Source organism: Herpailurus yagouaroundi, unplaced genomic scaffold, assembly GCF_014898765.1.
Source record: "Herpailurus yagouaroundi ecotype Mexico unplaced genomic scaffold, PumYag 28, whole genome shotgun sequence".
Classification (NCBI taxonomy): Eukaryota; Metazoa; Chordata; class Mammalia; order Carnivora; family Felidae; genus Herpailurus; species Herpailurus yagouaroundi.
Window position 1 is genome coordinate 150,242,276 of NW_024412376.1, and position 23,991 is coordinate 150,266,266.

At 39.0% G+C, this 23,991-nt stretch overlaps 1 long non-coding RNA gene across 1 annotated transcript; it reads left to right on the forward strand.

Moving 5' to 3' along the window:
• Positions 1–21,492: 21,492 nt before the first annotated feature.
• Positions 21,493–22,212, forward strand: LOC121033561 (uncharacterized). The gene is made up of 3 exons (XR_005792001.1): positions 21,493–21,604; positions 21,800–21,834; positions 21,907–22,212. It is a non-coding gene; the product is annotated as an uncharacterized LOC121033561 (long non-coding RNA).
• Positions 22,213–23,991: the final 1,779 nt, after the last annotated feature.

The window sequence follows — 23,991 nt, forward strand, 5'->3', positions numbered from 1 at the left end:
TCACATCACAAAAGAGTAGAGATGACCCCAATGCTCTCACACAATCTGCGCTCATATTTTAATTTCCTTGAATAAAAACTAATCCTTGGCAAATCAGCTGGGATTCTGCTTGCCAGAGGAAAAGATAGCAAGTGCGTCCCCATTGTGGGAGCCAGTCTGTTCTCATCTTTTTTCCTTGCTGCATTTACTTGCTCACTATCTGAGGCACTTACTACATAGAGATTCATGTTTGGAGGGAATAAGTTTTTCATTGCACATGACACCTTGAATGGTAATACAGGAGCCTATGATACTCTGATGTGCACAGAACTTGAAATTTTAGAGAATCAGTCCACTGGGGGTTGGAATTTTTCTATGCACTCTAAAATATTTCTGTTCCTGGAAGACAGCAGGAGGAAGAACCGATGGTTGAATCAGAGTCAGGTGTAGTATGTTTTTTTTTAATATATATAAAAATGAATGCTATGCAGACCGAGGTGGCTCCTTTTCCATCTGTCAGCACATTCTTTACAACCATGCATAAACCTTATTATCACACTCAGTGTGTTACTGCAAAAATTATCCCGGTCCTCAGAATGGTTTCTCTACAGCTTTGAGTGGAATTCAAACTTCCGTGCAGTTAATGTAAAAACAAGCAACCCAGTAAGTAAGTTGAGATGGGGGAGGGGGAAAGGGGGAGCAAGAGACATTTTTCTTTCACAGAAAATTTACTAGAGCTCCTTCATTGTATCATATGTCCAAGGCTAAATATTTTGCATTGAATAAAATACTGGCTGATGACACATATTTGGCCTTGATAAAATTTTTCCACTGTATTCACATATATTAACCTTTGATGAAAAGACCACAAGAAGGAAAAGGCATGGGAGGAATATGGCATAATTTCAAAGCTTTTTTTTTTTTTTTTAACATTAACCTTTGAGATCTGACCTGTTGTAGTTGTGTGTTTGGGGGTATATTTGGATAGAGACATTACTGCCATCCTGTTCATATTTATGGGCCTGACCTTTGTATTATAGTAGCCTGCTTTGAAGCGCAGTTATTTTTAATTGCTTTATGTGTCCACGGAGACTGTTCTTTGCCTCTGTCAGTTACATACAGTACCCGGGCACATATGTTTGCTCAGTGAATCTTTCAGTGACTGGATATTTACAACCGCATCTGAATACAAGAGGAGGAAATGTTACATTTTGGGGTTGTGTGAGTGTTGCGTGTTTGTGTGAAAATGTGTTTTATCGTCAACGTTGCCATATACTTAATGAGGTGACAGGAAGAATTAAAAGTGACAGATTGTTTTGGCTGCACTGGGGCCATCTGAGCTATAGTCTCCTGTAATGCAGCTCCATAAACCCAGGCTGTGTGAAGCCCTCAGTGTATGATTCATGGCTGCAGCAGGACTACTCACAGAGGTTTAACGAGAGAGAGGCACGGGCTGGGCATCGGGGGGTTGAAATTGCTGTCAGAAGACAATGCAAAGCGCTACGTGCCAAAACGGGGCCTGAAATTTGCAAGGGGGCCTTGATCACCAGTGTCCCTAATGCCATTATTCTATCCATTCCTGATTCGGAGAAGAACAGAATGATCGCCAAAAATGCCTGACTCAGGACAACTCATTTGCCCTTTTGCCTGAAGGAACTCTAACACAGGAACCTGTGCGCTTTTGGTTGATGGTCTGTTAGGTGCAGCCAAAGAGCGGACAGAGGGAAGCAAGTCTATTACAGTCACAGGTCCTAGCAAGGGGATCTCCACATGCCACGCAGGGTCACAGGGGAACTGCCCGGTTTGGGGCAGTTGGTAGAGCACAGGAACAAGAGCAAAGCTTGGACCAAAAGCTTAATTGGCACTTTTATTGCAAAGCAGGGCAGAATAATGGGGTAGGATTGGCTAGTTTGACTAATTTCAGGGGGCTTTATAGAGGGGTCTTGGTACCTGACTCTGGGATGATTCAGCAGAGGAATATTGCTTCCTGGGGTGTACTGGCCACATAGAGAAGTTTCCTGTGCCTGGACTGGTTAGTCTGCATATCAAAGGCATGCTGTCCAGCTGAGTCCTTTGCTACTTCTAAGAACTGGCTAGGAGGGATAGGGGGCCAGTCTGTCTCTAGCCAGAAAAATTTAAGATGGAAAACCATCATAATAAACAAAAAGTAAAAAAATATATACACTATAGCATATCTGTGAAGTTTCTTCCGCAGATGGGTTATTGGACTGTGACAAACATATCTCGAGATAACCATTGTTGTTAAAATCAGCTGAAGCAGTGGAAAATATGGTCCCTAAACTAGCATCCTTTGAGAACTTCTTAGGAATGCAAATTCTCTGCCCCATCCCAGATCTCTTGAATCAGAATTTCTTAGGTCCAGGAAGGGAGGGTGGGGGTGGGGTGGGAGGAATCTATGTTTTAGAAAGCTTTCCGAATAGCTGTTCTGCACACCAAAGCTGTGCACCCTTTAATGGACCACACAAGTGACCACAAGAAAGAGAAAAGAAAGTAATTCTATTTATCAGAGACTCAACTTCATCAAAGGCAAAATTTCAGTTAATGAAAACCAAGTGGAATCCCAAAGACAATTTGTGTTCTTATCCTATTGTGTATTACCTTGGACCTTCGGTAAGTCACAACCTGTCCAAGATTCAGCCACCCAGTTGGTAAAATGAGAAAGATAATGGTACTTACCTCTTGGAATTTGTGAGACTTAAAGGTAATGATGTATTTAAATAAACTTAGTGTAGGGGCACCTAGGTCAGTCGGTTAAGTGTGCAACTCTTGGTTTCAGCTCAGGTCATGATCTCATAGTTTCATGAGTTCAAATCCTGTGCTGGCAACACGGAGCCTGCTTGGGATTCTCTCTCACCCTCTCTCTCTCTGCCCCTCCCCCACTCACACTGTCTCCGTCTCTCTCCAAAAAAATAAACTTAAAAAAAACTTAAATACACTTAGTGTTAGTTTGTACTTAATGTTTGTACTTAATATTAAATACTCCTTAATGTGCATACCATTTGGAAGATAGATCACAACGAAACAAGTTTAGAACAGGACTGGGGTCATACCAGCTACTCTATATTTATTAAATTTTTTATTGTGTGTCAGACACAGGGTTAAGCATATTACAGACATTATTCCATTTAATACTCAAAACAACCATATGAAAAAGGCTGCAAAATTGTACCACCCCAATTTTTTGAAAGAATATAGTAGAGGAAAGAAGTTAAACAATTTGTTGAAAGACAGACAGATTTTAGGTCCCACCCCTGTGATTTACATTCAGAGCTGACTTCATGTGTTTTCCTCCTCCAACACAATTCCTTCTCTGAGAGAAGAAAATATGATTTCCACAGTATTCTTTAGCATCATAACTTTATCTGTGTCTTAGTCTATAATTCCATGATTGCTGAGCAACAAAGACGCCTATGAGTTACAGTGAGATACCTTGAAAGTAAAAACAAAGAGAGGTGCTTGGATGGCTCAGTCAGTTCTGACTTCAGCTCAGGTCATGATGTCATGGGTTGTGATTTCAAGCCTCGCATCGAACTCTCTGCTGTCAGCATGCAGCCTGCTTCGGATCCTGTGTCCCTCTCTTTGTCTGCCCCTTTCTCTCTCTCTCTCTCTCTCTCTCTCTCTCTCTCTCTCTCTCTCTCAAATAAATAAACACTTTTAAAAATCTTAAAAACAAAACAAACAAACAAACAAATGTGGTCACTACGCTTTGAGTAGTAAAGTAGAAAAAAATGATTTAAAGTATGTTTTAAAAATGTAATCGCACAGGAAGAGACTAAGAAGGATTATCTTATGGCCTCACGGTTAAATTCATGTCCATTCTAAAGTATCTTATTTATGTAGGTTCTCACTGCCTAATAGTAATAATTGTATACAGCACATCTTATTTCTGGAGCCTCCAGGAGCCATTGTGTGATTCCAGATACCCATACTTTGATTCATCAAATACACAGGTACAAAATAAAAGATCAAGAAATACCTAAGCCAGACATTTCAGATGTCAAGAGCTTAACTATCCTTATAGCAACTTCCCAGAGCTTGACAATGTAAGTTGTTTCCAGTTTGGTTTGGTTTCTCACTGCCAAGGGAAACAAGGGTTCGGAGTATTTAAAGTGGCTTTGTCCTATCAGATCAACGTAGCTTATAAGTCCCAAGGCGACACTGCCGCCATTTCTTTCTCCTTCTGTGTATGTGAGTGTTGGGAAGTGGAGAGGGAGGTCTCTCTCCTTTCCTTAAAAAGCCTGCCCAGACATTGCTACTGAGGGGTTTCTTTGTAGACTGGATACCAGGAAAAAGTAAAGCAGGCAAAGGGACAGAAAGAAACAGAACAACAGAAGGACACAATAGCAGCTACCTTCCTGAAAGGGAGTCGTTGTGCCACACAATGGTCTGAGCATTTCAATGCACAGGGCAGAATAGAGTGTACCAAACCTTCCTTCACTCACATCCTGAGATGTGAAAAGGCCTGTCCTAGCTTTAGTCATTTTCTTTTATCCTTCCACTCAAAGGGAGCTAATGAAACAAAAACTCACTCTATACAACTGCTGCTCCCTGAGCAAGCTGTCCAGGAAGTGGCATTTCCATCCTTATTCCTCCCGTTCTTGGAGTGTTTCTGAGTCCGAGTTAAGCATTCCTCTTGGTAAGACAAACTCTTGTGGATGACAGGATCATTATCTCCAAGTTCCCAGCCTTTCTCATAAAGTCCAGATGGATGCCAAGTAGCACACTGGCCAATACTGATGGAACATTAATATAATGGAAGCCAAGGGTTACCAAAGGTAAACTTATTTCTCCTTGTAGAAACTGAGAGCATCAGTTTCCATATTGAGTCCCTTTCTCTTGATTATTGGACAGGTTAGATACAATATTCTGGGAGGCAACCTTATGGTAGAATAAGCATTTTAAAGCCCTGTGAACTAGAAAAATATTCTTAACCTTTCTGAATTTCAATTTCTTAATACATGATCAAAATAATAAAGCCTAACTCACAAGGGGGGGAGGGTTGGAGTTTAAGTTAGATGAAATACTAAACTATTTCTTCCTTCATTAATTTGGTCAATAAACATTTTAAGTGTTTACTATGTTCTAATACGATACAAGGCATGGGTATATTAAAATGAAAGCCTCAAAGATCTTATGATCTAAAATTCAAAGATTCTAAAATTCGGGTTCTCCATGAACTTGGCTTGAAGCAATAATTTATACCCTTATTTTCATTTACCTGTAACTAAGCATTTTTAAAATTTATGAATGTATACAATGAACCACGATAGTACTTTCACACAATTAGAAACTATAGATATCATATCCGAGTGATGGAATATACCCTGAAAAACTGTTTTCACTCACAACTACTTCTAAATTACAACAGTTAGTGGACTTGCTGCTTGAATTTCTTAGCTGAGGCTTTAAAAAACATATCTGTATGTGATATTATATTACAATATATTTTAATATTTTGGTAACTGTCATTATAATTTATTTTCTTTGTAATAATGTGTATTTTGTTTTACATGTTTAAAACCATGGGTGTGCCTGGCTGGCTCATTTGGTAGAGCATGCAACTCTTGATTGAGAGGCTGTGAGTTGAAGCCCCATGTTGAGTATAGAGATTACTTAAAAGGAAAAAAGAAACTTTTTAAGTGAAAAAAAAAAAAATGATTTGGCAAATGGTCCATGGGTATGACAGGGTTCAGAATCCTGGCTCTAGAAGAGGTGACATTTAAGTCAATAATTCCAATACAATATAATTAATGTTATTACAACAGTATACTTAATGTCACGGTAGGGCTATTATGGAATCCCAGTCTGTGTGTGTGTGTGTGTGTGTGTGTGTGTGTGTGTGTGTGTGTTTACAATGAGGGTGTTAGGGACAGCAAGTCGTGGGAGGTTAGTTGTGGAATATTTCAAAGGTAAATAATGCTTTAGCTCAGCCTTAAGGAGGAGGTGAAAATTAGCCAGGCCAAAAATAGAAGGCTGGGTGAGGGGTGAGATATGAGAGGGGGGAGATGGCCACGGGGCAGCATGTGTGGCAGCAGGGAAGTGTGAGAAGGCTGGTGTACCTGGGAATCTGTATGACCAGAGCCCGGGCATACATGGAGAGTGTGGGAGATAGGGTCGGGGTGGTGGGGCGGGGGGCTGGGGGGTGGTCAGCCAGGGGCAGTGAAGGAATCTGATCATGATACAGGATGTGGTATGGAACCACACAAGTACTTCTAGCCTTTGCTACCGGCAGATAGGTGTTTTAGAAAGATCATTCTGGCTGCATTGTGGACAATGGTGAAGCAGGCATAGGGGTGGTGGGAAGCAGTCAGGGGAGAGCCAAGAGCAGTTATGAGTCTCTGGCAGCAATCCAGGCAGGCAATGGCAAGGGCCTAAACCATGCCAGTGGTAAAGTGTGAAATCACCTTGTAAAGTGTGAAAGGCCACTGTGGAGTTGAGAGAAGGAAGGAGGGGAAGAAAAAAGGAATGAGAAAAGGAAGAAGAGAGGGAGGGAGGAAAGGAAAGGAGGGGAACAGAAGGAAGACAGTAAGGGAAGAAGGAGACATAGAGGAATTGTAGTCTCGAGCTAAGCAGACATTTGAAGTCAAAGTGTTTCATTAAACTACAATCACAACTGTTAGTCTACCCTGGAGGTGTGATAGGATTACCAGTGCGCCAGGTCTCAGGCAATCAGCCAGATGGCCGCTGATTGGTTCTCCTGGAAACTAATCAGAACTCTTCTTCAGTGGTTCAATTGCGGCACACATAGCCACAGCCAAGGTGAGCTCAGTGAACAGAAGCTGTTGGCATGTCGACATCCAAAAGGCAACAGGAAAGGAGGCACAATTTCTTTTTTGACAGGCAGCAATAGCTAGGTTTGTTTACAAGAAGTCCACAGGAACCGACACCACACAAACCATAGGTGCCCCCCCCGCCCCCCACCCCCCCCCCCACACACACACTTCTGGAGTTTTATATTTAAGAAACCTGACATAGGCTGTGTTTTATATGAAACTCAGTAAGGGAGAGTTACAGGAGCACATCTGAGGGTATCATCCGACCCAGAAGTAGTAAATCAATACATATCCATTCTAATACACAAAAACATGCAAATGAGAAAAAAATTATAAAAGCAATCATGCAAAGTAATATCTGAGGATGGCTTCAAGAGAACCGAACTGCTCTTACTGAGCTCAATTATGTCACTTTTCTTTAGTTTTTTTTCCTTCTCCTTTATTTCTCCCTTTCTTTGATATTAATTACTGGTGTCAAGCGGGAATCACCTATTAGACACTCTTGAAGCTATTTTTAAGAGCTTTGAGCTTATTGAAACTTGTTCTTTTATGTGACTCTGTTCCAAACAAATGACATTTTGCTTTCATTTAGATGAATTCTTGGATAATTGAACAATTGTCCAGAAGAGAGCAAGTCTGATTTTGGAAAATACTCAAAGTCAAAGATGCTAAGGGGGGGGGGGGTCCCCCTTCAAAAGACATGGTTATGCAAATAAATGAACTTGCATGTAATTCCAGAAGAGATCTTAACTTAAACAATTCTCCCAGTCTACTCCAAAGATTCTATTCAAAGTTCATAATTCAGCAAATCCAAATCCACTTTCCACTGGATTAGCTTTTGCATCAGAAAATGTGGGGGCTAGTCCATGCCAAATGAAGCAAGAAAAGCAAAGGAAACGCTTAGTATGGAAGCTCATGAGAGCAGTGACATCACAAAAGCATAAAATTACATTTAAAAAAATATGTCAACATAGAGAGCTGTTTGGGGATAAAACTTCTATGAAGGGTGCTATCTCCCTATTAAATAGATTAACATTTAAATTCACTCTTTAAACAATATTGATGGTACTTCTGAAACTAAAGCATGCTGCATGCTACATTCTTATTCCCAAGATTGAGGATACAAAAATATTCGTGCAAGTTCTACACATGAAACCCTTTCCATTTTGAGGAACTGGGTTTGTGTGAACATCTGCCAGCCCAACAGAAAGAAAGGCTCTCATTTTACACTGTTTGTCTACAGCCAGAAGCATTTCCAACACATTCCAAAAGCCACTAATGATTCCACTTCACCCAGTTCAGCCTCCTGAAGGTTGGTACATAATTAATGAGGTAGTGGAAGTTCTCTAGAATTAGTTTTCATCTAAATAAAGGTGCCCGATGTTTATCTGTACCCTTTGTACTCATTGTTGCCTTGAATATACCGAGCTTCCTGTTGGTACAGGGAACTATCGATTTGCTGACTAATCTTTTTATCTGATCATTATAGATTGTAACTCTCAGTCTATAACCTTTACACACACTGCTATTGTGGTTAAATAAAACACAATACAAAATAATTAACATGTTCCCATATCGATATTTCTCTTCCAGGCAAGAGCAGAAGACTTGGAGTTGACAACTGGACATTCGTATTTTTAGAGAAAAGTATAAATAGAAAATGAATATACAATCTTTAGTTCCTTAATATAAATTACTCAGGAAGAAATAGTATGTAGCCTTGGGGAAATCAACAGCTTCTTCAATTGGATTGCTTCTGTCACTGTATGGACACAGTCTTGTTTGATGTCCTCCTACCATTTGTCTTGTATGGAGTCTTTTATCTAAATCCAAAGTAATGCAGTCATCAGGGCTGCAATTCAATAATGGCTCCACAGGAGCTGTCATCCACAGTTTGCTATTCATCTTGTAAAAGGCTTTGAGTTTTCAAAGTACCAACTAAGGTTGGCATTTCAATGCCGTGGACAGAGCACTTAAAGTTCTTTTGTGTTCACAAGAAAGGGAGTGAAATTGAGAATGGGAGGAGATTAAATGGCCAACCTGCTACTCTACCTGACTACCTAGGGGTAACCCCAAGCTACCCAAGGGAGCGAAGACATTAGGTGATCTGACCCACTCTGTAATGGGACATTATGATGAATGGGGGACTTATTGAACGGTGTTTGGTTCATACTGAGCTCTACTGTTATAATTAAGAGGCAACAAATTTATGGAAATTGACCAAAAAAGGGAAGGTTAAAAACACAGTGACAAAGAAGAGAATAATACCTTGACACATTTATAGAATCCAAGCATTTCAGAATTAAGAACATCTTTAATGGCTTTAGAGATGCATAAGCTGAAGCTGAAAATGTGAATTAATTGCCCCAAGTTCTCATATGTGGTTGTTGTTCTGTGAACAGGCTGGACTTGGATTATCATCACTAGAATTGAGTGTTCAGTATTTTGACCAGAGGTAGGGATATTTCTCTGTTCCACTCAGATTCAGTTTCTAAGTTCTTCCATGGCCATGATGTGTCCATTAGAAATGGCTAGCCTAAGAAAGCATAGGGTAAGAATTTATGGAACCATGAAGGAATTAAACCAAATACAACTTCACAGACCCTTGACACTCAATGGCCTCTGAGTGTAGAGGAGGTTGGAGACATTTACCCAGTACTGAAGCCACCCAACACCTGCACTAATTCACTGTGATTCCGGCCCTCCGCTTGCCCTTTTGGAATGAGGAGGTTGGCTGAGAGGAGCTGTAACATAACAAAAAGAGTTCAGAGTAGCAGTGAAGGCCTAGAGACCAGGCCAGCTGTGTTGTAGGGATCAACTGTGTGATCTTGGACAAGTCGTTTGATTTCTAGGCCTCAATTTCTATCTGAATAGGGAGAGATCTAGAATATAAGATTTCAAAGGTATTTCTTCACAAACACACTATGATCCCATGAACGTAATAGGTGATGGCTATATTTTCTGCACAGGTCATAGGTCCATCCATTCACTCCTGCAACATCATCAACAATATCAACAACTATGTATTGAATTCTTTTTTGTCAGATCCTGTGCCAGTGACTGAGAATAGAATAGGATTTCAAAGCACTTCCCTCTTAGAACTTGCAATGTATTATAAGAGACAGATATCTTATCTATTTTATCTCATTATTTATCAATAATGGCGCCACTTGTAAATTTACAATTGTGATCAGTGCTAAAACTGCGAAAAATGCGTCATGCTGTGAAATTGTCTTGGCCAAAAAGGTCAGAGAAAGCTTCCGTAAAGATGTAAAACTTAGCAGAGATCTGAAGGCTGCTAAGGTGATCTTGTTTGCCATGATCAATCTAACCTCCATTCTGAAAAGAATCAAGAATTATGGAAAGATTTTAAACAGGAGGTAGCATATGTCCACTTTTGCACCAGATTTGCAAAAAGACCATCCTGCTGTAAGAATAGAGAAAGAGTTGACGGAGAGCAAAAGTAGAGGCAAAATTCATCTTCTTCATAAGATAAGACAAGTGTGGAATTAATTTTCAGCAGGAAAATTAGGAGAAACAATAGTGCTTGAACTTGCAATACCAAGAATCAGGGCAGCACACACCTCAAATCTACCTCTCAGGTAGACTTAAGAGCATCATTTTCTTGCACTTGCGACCATGTTACAGATTTGTTGTTGTTGTTGTTGTTGTTGTTTAATCAAATGGCAAATGTGAGTTTAAAGAATTACAAGTTGGCTTTCAAAAAGAAACATGTCTTCATCCTTCTCCTCATGCATGATTTAATGATGGATGGGTTGCCATAGGAGCAGATATTAATATCTATGGCACTAATAAACAATTCTGATGAATTCTAAAGCTGAATCATCACTTTATAATGGTTGGGCAAAAATGAGCATCCCATGAAATTTTGCCAGTCCTGCAGTATGGTCCATAATCTGTGAAATGTTATTTTGTGAACATGCTTCTCAGAAAGGTCACGGGTAAATGGAAAATCCTGATTGATCATTTTAAAGGCTGTTCATGGTGACTGATATATTACTAAAAAGGAGGAATGTCCAGGAAGATTCAAAATATTCCTTCAGGATAACTTCTAGGTGTCCTTCATATTCTTAGTTACAATGGGAAAGATAACGTATTTTGGCTTGAAAACTCTTCTCCAATTTTTTTACTCACAAGTCTTCTCACCTATATACTCATCTTTCAAAATTGGTTTTCTCGGTGTTCCAGAATTAGCTCCATGTGACTTCATCTTCGCCCTTTATATCAACTCATGCTTGCGTGCCTCTTTTCTCTCATAATCTCTTACTCAACACCTTTTGGCTTATAAGACCCTGCACAATTTATATATAAATCATCCTCATAGCACCCAAAGGAAAAAAAATATATATCACCTGAAAGAATAGATAGTAAATATTTGCTGATTGGTTAAAATAATGTCTATCAAAAAATGCTTCAAATCCTTCAAAAAGATGAGATGAAATACCTTCAATATAAAGAGTCAAGTTATAATCATGAGATTGCCAAGGAACGTGATTGACTTTCTTTAATTTTTTTAAACCATGGCCGAATCTACTAGATGCTTCCTAGTACAAGGATTTCTAAAATCAAGAGTTAATATGGTGATCAGAAAAATTAAAATAGAGTAGGAATTATAAAAACTTGACAAAAAATCTCTACTGCTACTCAAGGCATTCATTCAGTAAATACAAGCATAAATTAGTAAATTAATGTTTTGGACCACAATTAGGGGACTTTATGGTATTAAATTAAATAAAACTGAAGAGACAGGCACACTCAGCCTTCCCCAAACTCATCAAATTATAGATTCTATGATTTCCTTTGAAAATCCCAAGACAGGGGCGCCTGGGTGGCACAGTCGGTTAAGCGTCCGACTTCAGCCAGGTCACGATCTTGCGGTCCGTGGGTTCGAGCCCCGCGTCGGGCTCTGGGCTGATGGCTCAGAGCCTGGAGCCTGTTTCCGATTCTGTGTCTCCCTCTCTCTCTGCCCCTCCCCCGTTCATGCTGTGTCTCTCTCCGTCCCAAAAATAAATAAATGTTGAAAAAAAAATTAAAAAAAAAAAAAAGAAAATCCCAAGACAAAAGAAATATATGGAACCTTAAATTCACTGAGAGTTTGGAAAATTACTATAGAGCTTGGAGAGTGCATGAAGAGTACATCAGTAGAGCTGTTTATGTCTTACCTTGGCTTGTAAGGCCCTGCATTATTTGGTCCCTGCCTCCATTTCTGATCCCATCTTGCACCTAGCTTCCAACCCCACTGGGTTACTTTCTGGTCTTTGAGCATGCAGAACCCATTCACATCTTGGCTGCTAATTCTGCTTAGAGGGTTCTTAGCATAGATGTTTGCATGGCTGACTCCTTATTCTTCATAGTTTAAGTGAAATGTCACCTTTTTAGACTGGCCTTGTCTCACCACCTGGTTTGAAGTAAGGTTCCATCCATTAAACTCAATCTCTGTCATCAGGATTTGTTTCCTTCATAATATATCATATGTATGTGTGTGTGTGATATACACATGTCTATATTTGGTCCAGCAGAATCACTCACACATTCTTCTCCCTGGGGTGTGAAGGCTTATGTCCTCTCTAACATCTCTGTTTTGGTTCATTCACCAAAACAACAGTGGTTAATCCATCTCAGGTCTTCCAGATTTCTTAGACCAGTCATTAAATAAATCTTCTTCAAAATGCAGGAGTCTCACATTGGGCTCACTGTATCCCATTTAAGGTTCCCTCTCTTGACTTGAGGTGAAGGGTAAAGTAACCCTAGCTCTCACCCTTGGGGATTGCATGGGGTTATAACACAATGCTTCCCAAAGCCTTCTTGTTCCCATCCCCCTTATTCTCCGGAGACTCCTGTACATTTCAAGGGTGGAAGAGTTTGTTAGTTGTTCCCTGAACACTACTGTAAGTTGTATTTGGTGGGTCTCAGATCTCACTTCATTACCTGATTTGTACCACTATAGATCTTAACCCAAACCTCTGTTTTAACAAATTAGAATCTTTAAAAAAATTCCTTTTAACTAATATATTTTCTTCCTCAGATCCCACTTCTACTTTGTATTTGGAATCAACAGGAGAAAAGCTGGGAGAAAACAATGAAATCGAGAAGAGGCATGCAAAAGGAAAAAAAGAAAAGACAGCCAACAATAACAAGAATAAACCCTGAGCTTACCAGTTCCACAGAAAATATATGATCACCATTAATTTAAGGGGAGAAGATATGTGTCAACTCAGTGAATTAGGTCATCATTTCTCAAACATTTTAATCTCAGAACCCCTTTAAACTTTAAAAAATTAATGAGAATTCCAAAAACACTTTGTTTATGTGCACTATATCTATCAATATTTACTATATTAGAAATTAAAACAGAAACTTTTAAACACTAGAATATATGTGTGCATTCCTTTAACCACCAAAGCAATGACATTATCACATTTCATGTAGCTTCTAGAAAACTCTGCAACCATTATGAGAAAGTAGGAGTGAAAAAAAGCAAATAATATTACTATTATTATGAAAATAGTTTTGACTTCATTGTGCTCTTGAAAGACTCAGAAACCCAAAGATTTCCCCAGGCACTATTTTGAAAACTGCTTAAGTAGGTGGCTAGTAACTAGTATTACTTTATTTTATTAGGTGCCTTCAAAAATACACTCTTGAATTTTAACTTCTCACAGGCAAACTTTCAACTCAGGCAACTTCTTTTGACTATAAACCTTTCCAAAACTTTCAGCTCAGATAAAGAATCAATCCAATAGGGGAAAAAATCAGCCTGTCTGGCTTTAAATAATTTGATTTAACATATATCTAAATCCATTCGTCTTTTCTGTTAAACACTATTCATTATCTCTATTTATCTGAGGGAAAACAACAAATATAATTTTGTTCATTTATATTGGCATATAATCTATACTTATTGATAGATCACAATAACACAAGTTAATTTATTTTTCTCTCTTGAGTAAGGTCTGAAAACTATTCATACCTGCAACATAAAATAAACTTTCAATATAGACTCCCTCCAACAGCATTGGGAGATATTACCTTGAAGATGATCACGTAATAGGACTGTCATACCAGCAGCACCAAGCTTGAGGGAGCTCTCTTCACAAAGGAGACCCTCCTTTTTGAAACATCGTAGAAGACATACCAAGTATCAATATATCTGATGCAGTTTATGAAGATATTCTTTAATTAAAGAAAATTAAAAATTATTCTTTAAAAATTATCACCTCCCTACTTTGTTTAATAAGAATACTTTCCCCGAGGGAGGGAGGGATTTAACAAAAGTTCCCAAATGTCCAGAGTGGCAGAGATAACGGTCAAAACTGAGCTTCAGTGCCTCTCTCATAAGGGTGCAAGGAGAGGTTTGGGAAGCCTGGTGCCAGAAGAAATTCTAAGGGATTTTTATTGTATGTTGGAGAACGAACTGTGTCGGCCAGAGCTGGAGCCCAGCCAGCAGGGGGAGACAGTGAGCTCCTCACCGAGCATTGCCCAAGCGAAAGGAAGAGACAAAATTCACTAGCAGCGGGCCCAACCCAGAGGCAACCGTCTTGCAGAAATAAGTCCTTTTCTGCAAGAATAATAGGTGAATCCTACCACGGAGCTTAGGGAGAGACGAAGGAGAGGAGGATCCTAATTTAGAAACTTCATCTAAAATGGAAGCTCCCAGATTGACCATGAATTGACAAATTTCAGCTTTCAGTCAACAGGAGAAATAGAGCCTTGAGAACTGAGCTTATTTCAGTTATAGAGATATAAAAATGTCTTTGCACTTTGCATTTATAGAATATTGTGACAGTTATACTTACCTGGCAGGGCAGATACCATGATCAGAATATTGTGAGAGTGAATTTTATACTTGTTACATGAGAATATAAAATTCTGGCTCAGGACAGACCCATCAAGAGCAACATACTATTTAATGGGAACAAACTTGATTGCGAGGCAATCACATCTATGGTTCATATTATTTTTGTATTTAAATATTTTTTATTATCTGTCACTTCCTCCCCCACTGCCAACCGAAGGGTAAACCCTGTGAAAGCAGAACATTTTGGCTTTCTTTTCTTTTTATCCTGTGCCTCAGTGCACCAGGGCTGGTGGGGGCTTGCTAAGGCCACAAGTCTGATATGGCCACAGGACCCTGCTCCAGTCTGCATTTTTAAGGGGTGGGGCGATGCAAACTTGTAGTTCTCCCATCTTTCTGACCTGGAGAGCTTTCCACAGCTCCATTTAGTGGAGTCCTAGTGCTGCCTCTTTTATATGCTAGTTGTGCTTTTAAACCCAAGCCTTTTTTCTGTACCCAAGGACAGAGGGATCTGTCTCTGACCCTTAGTAGTATCCTCCTCACTGCCCTTTGCAGCCTCCCTTCCCTACCATGTCCCCATCTCTCCTGCAGTTCTCCTTTCCTGGTCTCTGTCTTTTGTCATGTAGAAGTCATTCCCAGAGCTCTCAATTCTTCTTCATGAGGAATCCTATAAATAGGTATAATTTGGTGTGTACCCTGGAGGAGGTGAGTTCAGAGTCTTCCTATGATGCCATCTTGGACCAGATCCTCCCTTTTTTTTTTTTGAGAGAGAGAGAGAGAGAGAGCACGCGAACTCATGTGCAGGAGGGGAGGAGTAGAGGGAGAGGGAAGGATAATCCTAAACAGGCTCCATACCCGGCTCAGAGCCCCAAGTGGGGCTCGATCTCAAGTTGGCGAGATCACGACCTGAGCCAGAATCAACATCAGACACTTAACCAACTGAGCCACCCAAGTGCCTCCCTCTTTTTTTTTTTTTATTGAATTGCAGGTTTCAGGTGGATGGCATGGTGATTTGACAACGATATGTATTACACAGTGCTCACCACAAGTGTAATCACCATCTGTCACCATACAAAGTTATTATAATATTATTTATATTCCCTATGCTATATTTTTCTTCCCTGTGACTTATTTATTACTGTAAGTTTGTACCTCTTACTCCCCTTGACCCGTTTTGCCCACCCCCACGGCCCTCTGCTCTGACAACCACCACTTTGTTCTCTCTCTTTATGACTCTCTGTTTATTGCTTATTTGTTTGCTCATTTGCTTTGCTTCTTAGATTCCACATATAAGTGAGATCATAATGTATTGGTCTTTCTCTGACTTATTTCATGTAGCATAATACCCTCTAGTTCCACCCATGCTGTCCCAGATGGCAAGATCTCATTCCTTTTTGTGGCTGAATAATAGTCCATCGTGTATATAGACCACATCTGTCTATCCTTTCATCTATCGATGGACACATACGTTAAAGCGGGGAGTTTTGTGTCCTTTGTTTATTACAGCATTCCAGTGCCTTGTACATATTAAAGGATCAAAAAATACATGTTGAATGAATGAGTGAATGATTTGGCAAATTCATTAATCAGAATCTACTGGGAAGCTTTTTAAAGTACAACTATCTTCCCCCAGCCTCAGAATACCTCTAGAGTGGGCCCTGAGTCTATGTTATTAACAAGCTGTCCAGATGATTGTGATGCACTTTGAAGTTCAAGAATTATCATAGGACAGGGCTGGTAGATAGGGAAAGTATAGAAAGCCTGGTCAAGGGTGTGGAATTTTATGGAAATACAGCTGGGAGAGGGGACATTAAGTGTACTAGGCACTGGATCTCTCCATGAAGTCACCCATGGCCTGCCTTTGTTGTAATTTCTATCTTAATGAATTATTTGTGATTTTTACATTTCCATATGTGTGAGAAAATGGTGCCTTAGGTACCACGTATTTTAAAGGTGCATCTCTGCATTTGACATTCTTTTCCATATTTCCAATAGTTTTTTTTCTCTTTTCATTTTCTCTGGGATGTCATATCTTCACTTGAACGCGTCACAGGTTTCTCAAAATTAACATGTCTTTCATATAATTTTTTATGCCCACCTGACCCAAAATTAATATTTTATAGAAAACCTAACATTTCATAGAAGTTATCACCATTTGCAATTATGTTAGATCTGTTTATTATTTTTAAATTTTGTTTTATTATGATAAGTCCACTTAACATGAGATCTACCCTCTTAATTGTTAATTGTATTGATGAATGTATAATATTGTTAATTATAGTACAATGTTGTACTGCAGATTGCTAGAGTTTATTCATCCTCCTTGACCAAAACTTTATGCTCATGGATTGGTAACTCCTCATTTCTCCCTCCCTCTAGACTCTGGAAACCTCTATTCCACATTTTTATTCTATGAACTTGATTATTTTAGGTATTGCATATAAGGGGATTCATGCAGTGTCTTTCTTTTTTTTTATAATTTTTTTTAGTGTTTATTTATTTTTGACAGAGAGAGAGACAGAGCATGAGTGGGGGAGGGGCAGAGAGAGAAGGAGACTCAGAATTCGAACCAGCCTCCAAGCTCTGAGCTGTCAGCAGAGCCCAACGCGGGCCCGAACTCATGGAGTACAAGATCATGACCTGAGCCGAAGTTGGATGCTCAACTGACTGAGCCACCCAGGCGCCCCGTAGTATCTTTCTATGACGTATTCACTTTGAACCTATCTTTAGGTTCATCCATGTTGTTACATATTGCAGAAATCTTTCTTTTTTAAAGCTGAAAAGTATATTCCATTATATGTATACATAACATTCTCTTTGTCTGTTTATCTATTGATGGACATTTAGGTTATTTCCACATCTCGGTTATTGTAAATAACATTGTAATGAACAAAGGAGTGCTAATACCTTTACGAGATCCTAATTTCAATGACTATTCTTAATTTTTTGAAGAACCTCCATAATTCTTTCTATAGCAGTTGTACCATTTTGAATGCCCACCAAAAGTGTACAGGGGTTCCAATTTCTCCACATCCATGCCAACACTTGTTGGGTTTTGATCAGTGTCTGTGATTTATGTATGTGATCTATACCAGAAGGTAAGCTTTATGAGGGGCTCTCGTTGACTAGTGTTTCTGTTAACCCAGAATAGTGTCCAGTATGTAACTGATAATATGTGATGAACGAATACACTGGGGAAGGAATAATTGCAGATGGACCCTGAATAATAGTTTGTGCATAAATAGAGAAATGCAAGTACTCCAGGCCAGAGCAAACAACTGTAGCAAAAGCACAGACCCAAGAGTTGTCAGAACAGTGATGTGCCCTTGAGGTGTCACTTCCTGGAGTGGAAGGGAACGTGTGTTAGATACTGGGAGATCAGGCTGGAGAGGGGTAAAAGTGTGGACTCCCTGCAGATAGAGACAATTAAATTTAAGCCCTTAAGTGAAGGACTAACAAGATGAAAGCAGGATCATGGAAATAGTCTGGCCGATAACACAGAGTAGACGGCCTTGCAAACCACCCTTTAGGGCCCCGTCTTCCCTCCCTCTTGAGACACCAGAGGCAGAGTCAACTGTCCTGCACTCAGCAATTCACTTTTCCACTCGTCCCTGGACCAGCATTCTACATGGGGTTACCTGATTCCTGGCTATTTCAAACCTGCAAAGGGTCACTGAAATGAGTCTTCTTAAACCAGGACATTCACAAGTGTGAAAATACAACATTAGATAACATTAGATTCAGTTCCCAGAGAAATGTGGATTTGAAAACATGCAAATTACAAACAACTTGATTTGCCACTTCTTTCTACTCTTAAATAAAATAGCAGGTTGACTCTGACTCTGTGAATCTCTGAAACATGGTGAGGAGCCTTAAGTAGACATAGAAGGAAATGGAAAGGAACATGCACCTGTTGCTGTGGATTTAGGTCTGTTGCTTCATTTGGAGGATCCAAAGTGCCACTTCATATTGTTTTTGAGATAATAAAGAAGTGGAAATAATATGAAAGGTTTATTTACATTTTATACATATTAACTCAACTAATCCTCACCTCAATTCCAAAAGAGAGTTTCTATTTCAACGTGTGTGCCATGAACCACTGCCCTGTCCTGGGGTCTGAGGGCACATCGTACCCTAAACCTTTAAGGGGTGTGAGTTTTAAAAAATGTCCTTGGGCGCTCTGCATCTTCCTAATACCCCTGTGAGGCTGAGAAAACTGAGGCCTAGGGAAGATGAGTGAATTGCCTAAGGTCACACAGCCTGAAAGTAGCAAAGACATATTTGAAATCTGGTGTGCCTGTTTCTTCCAGATTTTGCTTTGTTTTGTTTTTCCCTACGTCCTGAATGTTATCCTTGGTATGATTGCCCTCCCTGTATCCAGTACAGCTATAGGAAAAGCGATGTCCCCAGTTGTAAATATATCAGGATTAACCCAGTTCACTAGCTTTCTTCTCTAGCCACAAGTCTTAGGGGATGTCATCCTTCAACCACAGGCTTGAATCTGGAGGAGCCGAAGACAGTGAGGACCATTCACAGTAACTGTCTCATTGTCCCAGCTGTATGCCCGGGTTTTTTTTTTTACTCTTTTTCACTATTGACAGTGTTTAACAGAAATTTTCAACAAGCACAGCCATTTATCCTTTCCAGTGTACCAGATCAGAGGCAGAAAAAAAGAAGGAGAGCAGGACACTGCACAAGACAGGTGCAAACAGAGAAAGTTGATGCCTGGTGGTGAGGTAGAAAGAACCCAAGGAAAACAAACACCAGATGGAGAATATCCTGTCTCTTAGAGATAGAATATCTTATTCTCTTAGAATTGGTAGCAGTGAATCACACAGAAAAGTTTAAATTGTATCCAAATACACTCTTCTTAGGAAGTCAGAGAGGTGAATAATTCATCTTTATAATTATTTTTATTAAAAAATCGTTTACAACAACTGTCACTTGAAAACTTTATGTAGAAAATTGATTTTTTTAAAAGAGAGACAGACACAAGTGAGGGAGAGGGGCAGAGAGAGACAGAGGATTCCAAGCAGGCTTCATGCTCCCCACGGAGCCTAAGGCAGTCACGACCCACAACCCTGGGATCATGACCTGAGCTGAAATCAAGAGTCTGATGCTCAACCGACTGAGCCACCTAGGAGCCCCCAAAATTGATATTTCACTTTATAAAGGATAGGCCAATGGGGGCATTATTGCTACCTGCTCTCACTCTTATTCATTCTTCAAGGTGCCGCATCTGACAGAATCCAAATGGACATGATAACCTTCTCTACCCTTTCTGCTTTCAGATGCTCTTTATCAATCCATACCTCCAGTGCTTTTCTTGCTGCCTATTTCATGCTATCATCAAAACTAGTGCATTATACGGGGCACCTGAGTGGCTCAGTCAGTTAGGCATCCAACCCCTGGTTTCAGCTCAGGTCATGATCTCATGGTTTGTGAGCTCAAGCCCCACGTTGGGCTCTGAGCTAACAGTGCAGGAACAGCTTAGGATTGTCTCTCTCTGCCCCTCCTTTGCTCATGCTCTCTCTGTCTCAAAATAAAGAAATAAACTTAAGTAAAATAAGATAAAAATGGAATTGTCACATACATGATCAAATGTAAAGGTATTTTCACTTTATATTTTATATTTATGTTTTCTAATACAGAAATATTAATGTAATTTTTAAAGTTTTAAAGTAAAACCAACTTTGAAACATATTTTAAAAGATTGCTGCATACTTTTAATATTTAGGTCAAGAATATATATGAACTTTTTGAATATATATATATTACTTTGCAAAAGTAATACATATATATTATAGGATGCATATACATTACACTATTACATATGGGAATATATTATGTGTGTACTAATACATGCACATTGTCAAAAATTTAGAAAATAGAGAGGAACAAAAGAAGAAAATAATTCTATCATTTAAGAAATAGCCATTGATAATATTTTTGCATATATGCTGATATTTTTTATCTTTTTTCTTTTTTTCTTTCTTTTTTTTGTTATAAAAACACTTAATGTGAGATCTACTCTTTTAACATGAGATCAACAAATTTTAAGTGTACAATACAATATTGTTGACTGTAGGTACAATGCTGTATGGTAGATCTCTAGAACTTATTCTACTAACATACTGAAAATTTATGTTCCTTGATAAGCAATTCCCCAAGGAATATCTTTTTAAACGGATATATTTTATACTAATAACTAAAGATTTGGTTTCACAAACTGTTTTTAATAATTTTCAGTAATATTACCTATTCCTAGTATACAACTGAAATCTCAAGACTGCTTTCTCTTGGTAGAAGAATCAGCCGATTTTCTTTGGAAAAGCATTCAATATCTGACATTTTTCCTTTACAAATCAAAACCAGACTTCTTTATTTCTTGACGATCTCCAAAATTGTGCTCACCAATATCTGGTTCTTCTTCCATTCTACATCTCATCTAATATGCAATTGGAGGAATTCATGAGACTACATCTGGCCAGTGGCTGTGGTCAGATATGACACGCGAAATATAAAAAAAATCAGTTAATTACTTTCCAGTTGTCCCTTCCTCTACCATGTTGACTGAATGGATCATGTGTTCCAGATGATATAAGTAGAGGATGATGGAATCTTCTTCAGCCTGGATGGCTGCTTTAGTGAGAGGAGGACAGTTGCCCTTCAGCTGAAGCCCCAAGAGACCATTAAGTCTTATTCTGTGAAGTCAAATTGACTTCTTTCCTTGCATCTGGAATGATACTAGTATGTAACATCCTTGGCACAACTGAACAAAATAGTTGAGTTGTGAAAGGCTGCCCTACAATGTTGCCAGACTTGCAATGGACTTTGCCTGAATGGGAAATAAACGTTGTGAAGTTAGCCACTGATAATTTGGAATTTTTTTTTTTAGCCACTACAGAATAATCACTTCTGTCCTAAGACTGTTGTTTTAGGAATATCTTACCATGAATACCGTTTAAAATTGTCTCACCGTGAGGAACCCCAAATCAAATTCCTTCCTATGCAGGTAATTTAATTCTTCATATTACATCTTGAAATGGATAAAATACATCAATTTTTTTCTATGCTTAAAGACCCATAGACTAAATTGCCAGCCCTTTATATTCTTATGGTACTTATTTGTATTATTCTATTTATTTATATTGCATTTTTCCTCTTGAGGTGTACTTTAGTAATATTTAGATAATTCTTCCTATTCCAGGCTGAAAGAGAACATCTGCAATGGTCGTAAATATGGTATATGACTCTGAATTTCCATTCAACATAATTTCTAAAGATACAATCATCCTAACTCCCTCTCTTCTTCAGGCAGAGTCCCAAGTATCGCATGTGATTTTCTTGGCATCCACTCAAGTACTGATAAAGCTACTAGTGCCAACCTCATCCCTACCTGCCACCCTGAATCTGCTGCTTTTCTGCTTTGCAACTTGACCTTGACATTGCTGCTGGAATGTGACATTGCTAGCACTTCCCACATTGCTATCACTCCCTCTGTCAGTACCCATGCTCCTCGTTGAGGTAAAGGAGGTCCTTCTTTCCACCTATACACCCCCCCCAAGTGTTAACAAAAAATGCCAGGGGAAAGTTCAACCCAATATTTTGGGCTAACTCACAGGAGTGTCTTTGATGTCACTTCATTAGCAATAACCTATTATTTATCCTAAGACTGGGAAATATGGCTTAATTCTAATCTCCACTGGGTGGAGGGGCTTAGATTTCTGTGTATCACTCCGGATACACATAGTGTATCACTCCAGATAGCCTAAAAGACCATGGCAGAACTGAGCTTGCATGAGTGGATCTAGCTATGAGAATGAGGCAGAAAACTGATAAGGGAGAATCAAGGTGGGAAAAGAGGAAGATGAGACTGTTTTAAACATAATCAGTCCGAGGTACTGTGATGAACATGAAAAGGGGAACACTGCTCAGTGATTTAGAAAAATAGAAAAAAACACACAGAGTCAGCAGTCAGCAACATAAACAAAGCTGCAGGAGTATATATGAGAATATTCTATATAGCTGGTTAATTACAAACAACTGCCATACCTGAAAACATGGTTAACTAGATATTAGAATTTTTTCTGCTATGAAACATCTAGGAATATTGAGTCATAAAATAGTAATCATCTGGAAGTACATAGCTAATCTTGCAAGTAAAAAGAGATGTCTCTAAGGGGACAAGGTCATAAAGGAAGATGAAAATAAGGAAACAAGTGGGTGATGAAACCATACCTATCCTGACTGCATGTATGAATCTCTTGTCACCCAGCATGTTGTATGTCAATGACATTGGGCCCACTCAGGGTAAAGATTTAGAGGTGGAAGCCAGAGCCTTCAAAGAGCCATGTGTTCAGTGAAAGTGTTGACCATAAAAAAATGTGTGTCTGAAAGCAAAGAGAGAAACAAACGTATTTATTTGTCCTGAGAAAGACAGAGAGAGAGCAAGTGCAGGAGAGGCAGACAGAGAGGGAGACAGAGAATCCCAAGTAGGCTCTGTGTGCTGATAAAGCAGAGCCCGACACAGGGTTCGAACCCATGAAATCTCGAGATCATAACCTGAGCTGGAACCAAGAGTCAGATGCTCAACCAACTGAGCCACCCGGGCACCCCAGGAAACATATGTATTTTAGCCCAGACTTAGATAAAAGCAAAAGTTTCTCCTTGATTTATAAAAAATCAAGCTGTCCCTCAAGAAGAGTTGGAATTGTCATTTGTATGATTTATATGATCTGATAAACTACACACATTTTGATTTAAATAATATTAAGTTAGTAGAATCCTACAGTGCCAAGCAGAAGCAAACATAGATATTCTCTGGAGAAATTTGCCCTGATACAGGGCTTGCAGAATTTCTAAAAATAAAACCCAACCATTTGAACAAGAATCCATAATCCAAAATTAATAATACTAAGAGAAATAAGCTACCAGAATGAATGTAAGAAGAACCAACAAACAGTAGTAGTAGACTTCCTAGGGACTTCTGATAATGGAATTCTCAGATACAAAATTTAAATAAGTATTTCTTCAAGATATAAAACATAGAATTGAAATATCACATAAAAATTCAAAATGATCAAAACTGAAAAAATAGAAATTCCCCGAGTAAAAAATATAATCTTTGAAAAATCAAAACACAACAAAAGTATTAAATATAAGATAATTACAACTGAGAAGAGAGTTAGTAAACTGGAAGGAACCTTAAACAAAATTACCTAAAGTCCAGTAGTACAAAGAGGAAGATACAAAAGATAGTTTTAAAAATATGGAAGATAATGAGGTCATATACATGTAAAGGAAGTCCCAGAAGGAGAGAATACAAAAGAGAGAGAGAGAAAGAGAGAGAGAGAGAGAGAGAATATTTGAAGGGTTAATAGCTGTGAAATGCTCAGACTT